This window comes from Polypterus senegalus, chromosome 11, assembly GCF_016835505.1.
Source record: "Polypterus senegalus isolate Bchr_013 chromosome 11, ASM1683550v1, whole genome shotgun sequence".
Classification (NCBI taxonomy): domain Eukaryota; kingdom Metazoa; phylum Chordata; class Cladistia; order Polypteriformes; family Polypteridae; genus Polypterus; species Polypterus senegalus.
The window spans coordinates 9,102,169-9,114,272 of NC_053164.1; the positions used below are offsets into that span (position 1 = coordinate 9,102,169).

A 12,104-nucleotide genomic window follows, 5' to 3' on the forward strand; every position below is an offset into this window, starting at 1 on the left:
TGTTTTTCTGGTTTGTGATTTCCCATCTTGACTTGATTCTCTGTCTTAGTATTTTGGCTCCCCTTAAATTGTAGTACCCGAGTAAACAATTCCTTGCAGTTCATGTCAGACTGATAACGGTCAAGCCTTTTGAGTTTTTATATGAATCTACAGTGTTTTGAAAAATCTGTTTTGTTTGTAAAAATACATGCGTGTCTCTTGGTGATTTTTAGCAGTTTTTGTCAACCGATTATTCAAAGAGAATGGCTGGAAATAAAAAGACAGGCACTTCGCTGCCATGCTGTATTCCAGCTGAGCCCCTTTTAGCTTTTGTTACAACTCCTGCTTGGTTTATTATGCCAAATTTTGTGAGTGTGCAAGTGAAAGAGCTTGACGTCTGAACAACTGTACTTGCTACAGCATTTCTGTTACTGGTCTGCCAAGTGCAGGCAGGTGGATCATCATATTTTACCCAGACACGCATAATGATAGTGTTTTCTCTTTACAGGTTATAAAGTTCCCAAATAGAAAGGCTTTTTGTCCAACACATTCTTAACTCGGAGACGATGGTGTGTGAGCTCTTTCTGCTGTCCTCTGTCTGGTTCCTTTTTGTCATCTTTTGGATGGAAACCATCAGCGTTTGGCTGTTCCTTTGCAACTTTTATCAGGACCGTGCGTTTTACCACTGGGGTGATGGGTAAGTGGCTTGACCTTGATTTTTTTTTATGTTTGTGTGTATATGTTATGTAGTGATTGGATTCTCTAGGTGATTTTTTTTTTTTTTTTAATCTAATAAAAGTTAAGCATGGCTTTTAAGACCAAATACAGATTGGTCTCCAGTAGCGAACAGGTTTATGTTCGCAAGGCTGTTCACAACCCGAGTTCTGTATGTAAGTTGGGACATTCAGTGACACATGCATACTAAAGCACAAATGTATTGAAATTGCTGTTGTACTGTGTTAGCCATTATGAATGTAGTGAGAGGTCAAGCAAAATGACACCTTTTATTGATTACATCCTGCTTGAAGAAGGGGCCTGAGTTTCCTCAAAAGCTTGCATATTGTAATCTTTTTAGTTTGCCAATAAAAGGTGTCATTTTGCTTGACTTCTCATTGCAATTGCTGACAAAACTGGTGTCTGAGCCAGTAGATGGCGCTACTGCACCTATTAAGGCTTTCTATGGAAAGAGCACTTTACTACCTCACAAAAGATGGTGGTGTCCTCTTTAACTGAACTTGGTGGCTTCAACACTTAAATGACTTGTGTGGACAGCTGAACATTCAGGGCAACAGACTCCTATGTGGCAATCGCACATTAAAAGCCACTGTGGGCACCTGTGCCAGATGTGTTGCAGACAAGCATACTGCATGCCAGTCGCACCGGGAGCAGCCTCGCCGTCTCTGTGTAGAGCTGCTGAGATGACTTGCTGCTGTTCAATAAACCTTTCTAGCATTTCCAATGTGCTGTTTCCTTGTGTGACCACATCAATCACAAGTTTATGTGTTGGTAAGTCCGATAAACGTTGCATCTCTTTAAGCATGTGGGTAGCTAGCTGTACAGCTATGTTGGGAAAAGTTTGGAAAGTGCCTCATTCGCCAAAGCCAGTGGGCAATTGTTGGAATTTTCAGAGCAGCATGTGGTACAAAACTGAGCGTGTGCTTAAAGCAGCCAACTAGTTCCATAATAACAGCGTTATCAGTCACGATGGCAGGTTCTTTTCCTTTTATGATTCATTCATTCATTCAAGGCTACTGTCAACAAGCATCGGCTCCAGATCCATCCATCCATCCATTTTCCAACCTGCTATATTCTAACACAGGGTTGCAGGGGACTGCTGGAGCCAATATCAGCCAGCACAAGGCAGGAGAAAATCCTGGGCAGGGCGCCAGCCCATCGCAGGACACGCATACACCCACACACCAAGCACATAGTGGAACCTCACTTCACGACCATAACTCGTTCCAAAACTGGTTGTAACCCGATTTGGTCGTGAAACCAAAGTAATTTCCCCCATAGGATTGTATGTAAATGCAATTAATCTGTTCCAGACCATACGAAGTGTATGTAATTTTTTTTTTTTTTTAAAGATTTTTAAGCACAATTATAGTTAATTATACCATAAAATGCACAGCGTAATAGTAAACTAAATGTAAAAATATTGAATAACACTGAGCGTCGCTCACTTTCTCTCTCGCTGCACAGGGAATGCACAGGGAGAGACTGAACACGTGCGGAAGTCATCGGCGTGCACAAACCGAAAGGGAAACTGGCTTGTTCGTATACCGAGTCTGTGGTCGTGAACAGATGCAAAAGTTTGAACTTTTTGGTTGTAAACCAATTTGTACGTGCTCCGAGACGTTTGTGAACCGAGGTTCCATTGTATAGGGACAATATAGGATCACCAGTGCACCTAACCTGCATGTGTTTGGACTGTGGGAGGAAACCCACGCAGACACGGGGAGAACATGCAAACTCCACACAGGGAGGACCCGGGAAGCGAACCCAAGTCTCCTAACTGTGAGACAGCAATGCTACCACTGCGCCATCGTGCCACCCCAGCTCCAGATCCCCATTTTAAAATGCTTGCTTTTTGACTGTGGAATATGAAGGCACATTTTCAAGACTGATTAATGTGACTGCTACAAGTGAGCAACTGAAGAATTATAGAAACCTCCATGTCTTTGTGCTGTATCTTTAATTTTGACTAATTCAAGGTTATTTGAAGTGACCAATAGGGGAAATTTTGCTAACAGTTAAAGGGTGTCTACATGGAGATTCATCCATCCATCCATTTTCTAACCCGCTGAATCCGAATACAGGGTCACGGGGGTCTGCTGGAGCCAATCCCAGCCAACACAGGGCACAAGGCAGGAACCAATCCTGGGCAGGGTGCCAACCCACCGCAGGACACACACAAACACACCCACACACCAAGCACACACTAGGGCCAATTTAGAGTCACCAATCCACCTAACCTGCATGTCTTTGGATTGTGGGAGGAAACCGGAGCGCCGGAGGAAACCCACGCAGACACGGGAGAACATGCAAACACCACGCAGGGAGGACCCGGGAAGCGAACCCAGATCTCCTAACTGCGAGGCAGCAGCGCTACCACTGCGCCACCGTGCCGCCCCACATGGAGAATCCTAACACTCACATTGGTTATTGAATAGCATTTATTATTTAAGCACTGTTTGAAAACTGCTGTCCAGAGGTGCCGTCCCACCAACCTAGAGGATTTTGATCAATTCTGCCAAGAAGAATGGGGGAAAAAATCACTCCAGAACAATGTGCAGAATTGGGACATACTTACCCCAAAAGAATGAGGGCTGTTATTGCAGGAAAATGATTCTTGACAAAGTAGGAATGTGTAGGGCTTGAATATTTAGGTAAACACTAACTTTGGAGTTTTTCTTCTTCAGTTAAAATCTACAGAAAATAGTTTATTTGGACATTGGGAATGTATTTTTACAGGGTAAGAGTTCACATTAAAAATACTGAATGGATAAATTGTGTACAAATCGTTCGTCATGCAGAAAATTAGGATGCCTTTCAAGAGAATTGAATACTTTTGCACGCCACTGTATGTGATTAATTGTGTGACCCTAATTTCTGGGTTAACAGACAGGCATAAAGGAAGCACATAAAATGGCAAACGAGTGCTGCTATGTGCTCATCATATTCACACTATAAAGTAGCAATTCCCCTTTTACAGAACACAAGGTGGGGTGTCGATTCAGTTCTTCTGTGTTGTTTGGCCTTGCTTTGTCTTTAGTCCTGCTGCTCAGAGTCTCCATATCATTTGAAAAGAGAAATCATATATTTGAGTGTCTAGAACTACTAAACTACAAAGTCCGCTTCTGTAATGGTTGCCTCTAATTGGTCAAATGATGCAAGCCCCTCAGGTTGGCTAATGCATATGCGCTTCATGGATGTCCATGAATGTATCTGTGCTTGGCCACAATACTCATTTGCTATTTAGAGCAAGCAGTGCCACAATTCTTTGCCAATTCCTGACTGTACGTAATCCATTTTTGGTTGCTGGCTGTAACCTATGAAGGCAGTTTTGAGCACAAGGTGGAAATTTAGCTCCGGATGACATGCCACCCAACCTCAGGGGTGATAGTGTGGGTTCCACTTCATGCTCCCATCTCCTTTTTAGGAGCTCTTGAATCCGATAGCTTCACTGTCCAGCTTATCACTATCACAAAGCAAGGTGATGGTGCAAAAAGGTGCAAAGTGCTTTTATTTAAAAGAAAACCAAGAACAGTGTCCAAATAAATAGTGCAGTGCTTCAAATGTTATTGAATGAATAAATAAATAATCCATTAAAAAGGTAAACATCCCAGGTGTTAAAACAAGGCTAAATCAAGATTAAAATCCTTCTAACGACGTTTGGGGTCACGCCAGCCAAGCTCTGCACCTTCCTACTCTTTAAAGCAGCCATTTTCAGCCATTGCGGTCCTCATTCTACCGACCGCCACCATCTGCCTGAACGCTCCGGGTTGGTTGTCCTCCCATCTTCCTTCTCGCACTCGAAGTTGTTCCTCGGATCCCTAGGGCGGACTTTTCCACGATTGCACCCACTCTTCTATTAACTCAGTGGGCACAATCCTGTCCCATGTGTACCGATCACTCGCTCCATCAGGGACCCCTGACTGCGCTGACCATTCTCTTCCTCCGCTAGCTGGATGGCTGGCTGGCTGGCTGTCCACCCTTTTCCCCCAATGCTGCTCTCTCGCTCTCTGCCTGTTCCTTCCTTTTACCCTTTTCCCTTCTGCTTTGCACTTCTATTATGAGGACGTGGCTCAGGTGTGGCGATTAGCAGCTCCCGGCTTCAATCACGGATGCGGATGATTCCTCACCTGTGCACTTAAGTGAGAAAACGTCTGCCTCACATAGCATCCAGGAACCGCTCCGGCAACAATACCACGTCCCCTCTTTAAGCTGCGAGTGTGGTGACTATTTATTTAAAAACTGGGTTTTTATTCTGAGCCGTGGACCTGCTATATCGCCCCGAAAGCAAAGAAACACACACCCGGAAAGTTTAGAGTCGCCAGTTTGGAGTTGTTGGAGGAAACCCAAAGTGAATGGAGTGAATATGAAAACTCTGCATGGAGAATGACTTGAGTGTGAGATTTGTACTGGGAAGTTAAATCCTTGAAGCCAGCTACTTACTGTCCCATAACTAATCCTATTCTTTTGTTTTCTTCCATAACAGGGTTCTCGCTGATGATCCAGGCCACATGCTCTATATGTTTGGCAGGTAAGATTCCAATTGCTTTGGGCTTTTTGTTTAATTATTTAAACCCATTAGCCCTAAATTGTTAAAGTTACAGCTTCGGTGACCAACCACAGTCAGTTTGTCTGTCCATGTGAGAGCAGCACCTTGAATTTTACAGGTAGTAATTGTGAGAATGTCTAGTTGTTTTAAGTTTGCGTACCCCAGTTCCCATCCATTTTTTGCAGTCGACTAACTTCTGGCACCCGTGAGCAAGTATTCCAGCCCAGGATGATTGCAGTACATTCCGCGATTCTTCTGCATTTCTTGGTTATGCCTCAGAAACAGCATTTTTGATGTCACCCCAACACGTTTTCTGTTGGATTAAGGTCTGGGAGATTGGGCCTGCCACTCCATAATGTCGTTTACTGGTGTGTTTGGGGTCAATGTCTTGTTGAAACACCCATTTCAAGGGCATATCCTCTTCGGCACAAGACAACACAACTATTTTCAGGTATTCAAACTGATCCATGATCCCTTGTATGCAATAAATAGGCCAGGCACCATAGTATGAGAAACATCCCAATATCATGATGCTTGTGCCACCATGCTTCACTGTCATCACAGCGTACTGTGGCTTGAATTCAGTGTTTGGGGGTCGTCTGCAGCCCCTAGACCCAACAAGAACAATCTTGCTTTCATCAGTCCACAACATGTTGTGCCGTTTCTCTTTAGGTGAGCCAATGTGTTTTTTGGCAGATTGTCACTTCTTCAGCATGTCTACTAGCCCCCAAACAATGGGCTTAGCGGGGGCTTCACATAGGCGTTTCTAATTGTAATACAGGTACTCGCAGGTAACTTTTGATCTTCCTGGAGCTGAACATTGGCTGAATCTGCCATTGTGGTTGTTCTTCCATCCATTCAAATGGTAGTTTTCCGTTTTTTCTTCCACGTCTTTCAGGTTTTGGTTGCCATTTTAAAGCATTTGCGATCATTTTAGCTGAGCAGCTTATCGTTTTTGTGCACGTCTTTACATGTTTTCCCCTCCCCAATCAACTTTTTAATCAAAGTGCGCTGTTCTTCTGAACAATGTCCTGAACTACTCATTTTACTCAGATTTCCAGAGAGAAATGCACCGTAAACCAGCATGTACAACATTTGCGCCCTTGCTTCCCTAAATAAGGGCCGTATTTGACACCGAATGAATGACCTCACTAATTGTACTCCACACTGCTATTTTTTGAACAGCGTAACATTTCCTTTTTCTGTAATGGAATAACACAATAAATTTTGATACATTTTTCTTCATGTTTTGATTTGGAATAGCATGTGCAGTGTTCCCAAATGCATTTGCGTGTAAGGAAATAAAAAGCTGTTATAAGGATTTTGAGCTTTATTCACTTTTTTAAACACACTATTATTTTGAACACCACTGTAGATACAGAGATGTGTTGTTGCAGTGCTTTTCAGTATAGCACAGGGTGAACAGATTTTATAGTTCGCTATTTATTTTTTTTTTTGTTTTACTAGCGTTTTCCATACTGTCCCATAATGCAACTCTCCCCTGTCCTTGTGGCTGTCAACTGAATCAAATCACCATGCATGCTTTTCTTTAAACAGGACCCCTACTCTCTTCCTAGTAATGTCTGCCATGGTGTACACAAAGCACCAAGTTACTCAGCGTGCAGGTTCAAGACATTAAATGAAACGATAGAAAATCTGTAGGTTTGTGTTCTTTTTGTCACAATCTGAGGTGGCACATTATACAAGTTCAAGTTCCTGCTCATGTCTAACTTGATGGAAAAAAACACGGATAAGGCTCACAGAAAATGAGAAATGCACACACTGTGATAAAGATTTTTTCTTGGCAGAATGAAAGCACTAACACACCAAATGATTAAATGCTAAGTTCCTTCATCAGCAAGGCCTGGCTTTACAAAAGTGGTTGGAACAAAGGTCCGCCGCCACTGCGGCCCACCAGGTCCACGCTTGAGGACCTCTGCTGCTATACTGTATGTCTACCTAAGCTTGTGAGCTTTCCATCATACCATGTTAATCACTGCTTACTTGTTGTTCCTAGGGTCGATGGCTCTGGGAGGATACAGACATGAAGATGTTCCAGATGGTGGCAGCTGGAGGCTTGGGAAAAAATACAGTGTACATACCAACATCAAGGGGGGAAAAAAGATTGAAAAAATTTAAAAGTTTAATCACTAATTCATCTCTCCAAGTGAGCCTCTCATCTTTTGGAACAGCAGCAGACATGAGCGTGACGGTCGTTTTGGCGGAGGTGAAGTAGGAGGTGCAGATGGCCATGACCCATTTCGGACATTTCAATAGCGAGCAGCACGGCGGAGATGGTTTTGGCTGCAGATGGTCAAAGCGGCTTCTTGCAATACCCCCTCCCTCCCCAATCCCAACCCCAGCCTTTGGTACCCACGGGAAACATGACATTTTTAAGTTCACGCCTAGCATAGTGATGATCCAGAATTGTGATCGCCGAGAGGGCAGAAATTTTCCGGTGATGCTTACAGAATTTTAGCTGAAGGTTTTGCTTTAGAATATGTTTGGGTAACGGCAAGCGGCTCAGTCAAGTCGTAGTTTAATAAAATCAAAAGCAGCCTCGTGTGGACCACACTTAATACACACACACACACACGCGTCAGTCCAGGTACCCAGAATAGTCAGGCGATGAAGGCTCATCGTGTGTTGTGTTCAGAGTAAAACGATATACGAAAAGTACACACGGCACATTATGGTAATTTGAACTTCACATTTTTCCTTCTAAATTAGTAGCACCTGAGAATTTTATTATTTTATTTTTATCCACTAAAAGAAAATGGACATTTCCTGAACAATTTACATAATGAAGGATTATAAAATGTGCAACACAAATCACCAGCAATAACCAATAGTGTGCACCAAAATTCTTTGATATTATAAACTTCATCACGCAAATCATTACAGATAAAATCGGAACAATTGTAATTATTTTATAGATATATAAAAACATTAGAAAGACATCACTACAGATAACAAATTTATGTTTGTGAGCACCTCAGCTTCTTTTTTTTTCTTCCTCCATTGAATGGGTGTCATAAAAATAATCAAAAATGCAAATATTAAATATTGATTTGGGACACTTTGATGTTGTATGCGGAATTATGTGTAAAATCTGTCAACAGTGATAACTAAATGACTGAATTACTGCACTCTTTAAATTTGGGCATTATATCCTTTTCCCCACCCCCCCAGGAAAAGATGGAAATTCCATTGAAAATGCAAATAATTGTGTATAAAATCCAAATACTTGCTTTTCCTATGAAAAATTTGTAAAATGTACATTAAGCATCACCAATGATCACCAATTTAAATTGACGTGCGTCTCTCCTCAGTTCGTGATGTTGAGTGTCCCGTCTCACCACGAATGGCTGATGTGAATGTATATTTATATTTTCAATGGAACTTCTGTTTTATTAGTGAAGAATAAAACTGCAATACCTTTAATTTCATATGGAAATTTCTAAAACATTCAGGAGACATCTACAGTAACGCTAGCAACTTAAATTAATGCGCACCTTAATTTTTTATAATTATGAACTCCCACCCCAGACAAGGGGATGGAAATACCAATACTGAGAATTACGGATAAAATCGAAACGCTTTTATTTCATATAAAGAAATACCAAAATATGACAAAGACATCACTAGCGATAATAGAGTTCTTTTAGCATACATTGCAATTTTTCACATTATGAGCCTTTTTTCCACTGAATGTTTAAATTAGAATTTCAAATAAAATGAAAATTTGAAGAATAACATCTGAACATTATGATTTTTACACAAAAATATATAAATCATGCAAAAAGATGTCCACAGCAGGAGCTAATTTAAATTAGTCTGTGCCTTAATTCTTTATATTATGACCTTTTCTTTTATGGTTTAATTGTGAAAATTTTACAAAGTGGAACTTCCATTAAAAAATATGCATATATGCTGAATAACATCGGGACATCGTTATTTCACATGAAAATGTATAAAACATGCAAAAGATGTCGCCAGCATAAACCGATTCAAATTAGTATGACCCTTGTTTCTTGATGTTATGACCCTTTTTCATATTGAATGTTTAACAAAGTGGAACTTACATAAAAAAAATAAAAATAGAAAAATCCAAAGCATTTTATTTCATATGAAAATATAGAAGGTGATTAAAAAAAATCCTCAATAACAGACTAAAATTAGTGCGTACTTTAATTGATATTATGCACTTTCTTCTCCCTCTTTGAAACGATTCAAATTGCATTGAAAATGTAAATTAGAAAAATAAATAAAATCAATAAATTTATTAAATCAGAAATGTATTTCGTTAAAAAAATGCTATTGTCAAAAAAAATTGGCAGCAAATTCCAATTTAAATGTGAGAGTGCCTTCTGATTCTTGACATTATGGCCATTGTTGTCCACTGAATGTTTGCTGTGAAGGTTTAACCAAGTGAAGCTTCCATTAAAAATGGAAATCGTGAATAAAATCGGAAGAACTTTATCTTAAAAAATGAGACATGAAAAAAAAAACGAAAATTACTGACTAAAATGAATGTTTTAGTTGATTATTTTGATTGTTTTCTAATTGATATCATAATCTTATTCTCCTCAAGGGGAAGGATGCAAATTCCATGGAAAATGCAAATAATTTGCTAAAATCCAAACCCCAGTTATTTTATATGAAATGTTTAAAAATGCGCAAAAGACGTCCCCAGACGATGACTGATTTTAAAATGGCTTTGCCTTAGATTTTGACAGTTATGAATTTGTTTTTTTTTTTTGGCCAACTTAATGGCTCCTGGCAATGTGTAACAAAGTAAAATTTCTATTAAAAATGCAAATAACTAATAACATCCAATCACAATTTCATGAAAATTTATAAAATGTAAGGGATGTCAGTTGCGATAACCGACTTAAATTAGCATCTATATTAATTCTTGACTATCCCCCCTCACTAAACAGTTGAGTGGTTCTTTGATTAATTCTTGACGTTCAGAGCGTTTTGAGTGCCACAGTCCTGTTGTGTCTTTCTGTATTTGTGGTCCCAATGCCTTTTCTTTATTGTATAAGCCGGAAATTTCGACACTCCATTGAAAAGAAGTGGAGGTTGTGACTGAAGATGCTGGTGTTGTGTGTCATGGACTCAAGTTCCAGTTATGAGTTGTTAATCTGCTGTCGAACAGGCTGCCGTTTTTGGGTTCACATTACTTCAGTAAATAACCAGAACATGAGTTTTTTTTTTTTTTTAGGGTTGGCAGTTTTAAGTTTTGTAATGGAGGGTTTGTGAGCTTCAGTTTAGGGCTGAGATATGGATGGAGATATTTGGGTCGGTCTATTAATGGAGACCACGAGCCTCGGGGGTGCACAATTCAAGGAAGTGTGAAATCCCCCTCCACAGTCAGAAGGTGTGTGTCCGAGCACTCGATGTCCTCCTTCCCGATCCGTTAGGCTGAAAATGAAGACAACTTTTAAAGTTATTTGCATTATGCATGAGATGATTGGTTGCCTGTAAATTGTTTTTTAAGATTGTTAAATGTACTAGAATGTTTTCTTCTGTATAAAATCAACGCAAAAACCAAGCATTTTGTATCATTTGGACCTTTTTTTAAACGAGGGAAACCTAATTGCTTTGTGAATCAAAGATAGAATGCTGGAATGATTGTATGGAGAGCAGTTTTTTTCTGAAGACAAATAAAGCAAACGTGTTATCTTTTGTACATGTGTGTATTCTGTGGTACTGCAGTTGACGTGCACTTGTGTGACTCGAGATTCCAAAGACCTGGCTGGGATAGTAGTGGTGGGCTGCTTGGGCATAGATACTGTATGTTAAGGAAGTTTAAAATGTGCACGTGTTGATTGGGTAGCCCGCATCCTCAATAAAGGGTACAGAGGGTGGGCCGTGCAATGACAGCACAAACAGGAGCTAGTGTATCAAAGTTCTTAGTGCTTTTATTTCAAATCGAAATAAAACAACACATGAAAGTGCACTGCAAAAATCACAATAAATAATCCAATATAAACCTGTCCAGTGAGAAAGTGAACATCTAATAAATACTGATTATGAGTAATCCACTACAACCAAGAATAAAATCGAGAAAGATGGGCCCCCGTCTCCATAGCAGTGCTGCTAAATCACCCCCTCTGTCGTTTTGTCCCGCTCACCCATCTCCCGGGTATAATTAACGTGCTGGCAAAGCGTTGGTTGAAACACTCCGACTATGCCTGATTATGTCTTCATGATGCCCTCGCTGACGTCAAGTCAAATTGGGGAGCATGCACTGGTACAGCGCGTTGCCACATCCAGTACACATCGAAACAGCTCGGGATCCCGGTTGGCAACTCCCCAGGCAGACACACGGTCCAGTCCTACCCTCCAGAAATGTCCCTCTATCTGCCGCAGCCAGGTGTTATGTGGGTGACCCCTTGGCCTAGTCCAGCCACTTGTGTCCCCAACAATGAGGATCTTACGAACCGGATCACCCTCTGGGGAAACGCGCCACATGGCCATAGTGCCGTAACTGACACTCCCTCACTATGCAGGTAATGTGCCTCATTTGGGACTCCATGAGCAACACAAAGTCAAACCAGCGGGACCCAAGGATTTTCCGGAGAAGGAAATTCATAGGAAGAGTCACCAGAGACATGAATGTCACTGCCGAGGTAAGTAAACCTCTCGATGAGGTCGTCACTCTCTCCACAAAGAGACACACTGCTGTTGGCCGTTGCCCAAAGAGGTCATGAAAGACCTGGCTCTTGGTTTTTATCAGGACACTCGCAAGCCCAGACACTCCAACTTCTCACTCAGTCTCTCGAGCGCCCCAATCAGAGCCTCCATTGACTCCGCGAAGATCACAGCATTG

At 41.1% G+C, this 12,104-nt stretch overlaps 1 long non-coding RNA gene across 1 annotated transcript in view; it reads left to right on the forward strand.

The window, feature by feature from the left end:
• The window catches only part of LOC120538651, a 28,137-nt gene extending 17,176 nt beyond the window's left edge, over positions 1-10,961 (forward strand). Inside the window, exons 2-4 of the long non-coding RNA XR_005635493.1 lie at positions 488-676; positions 5,201-5,245; positions 7,281-10,961. This is a non-coding gene — a long non-coding RNA (uncharacterized LOC120538651). The remainder of the gene's footprint in view (positions 1-487; positions 677-5,200; positions 5,246-7,280) is intronic.
• Positions 10,962-12,104: the final 1,143 nt, after the last annotated feature.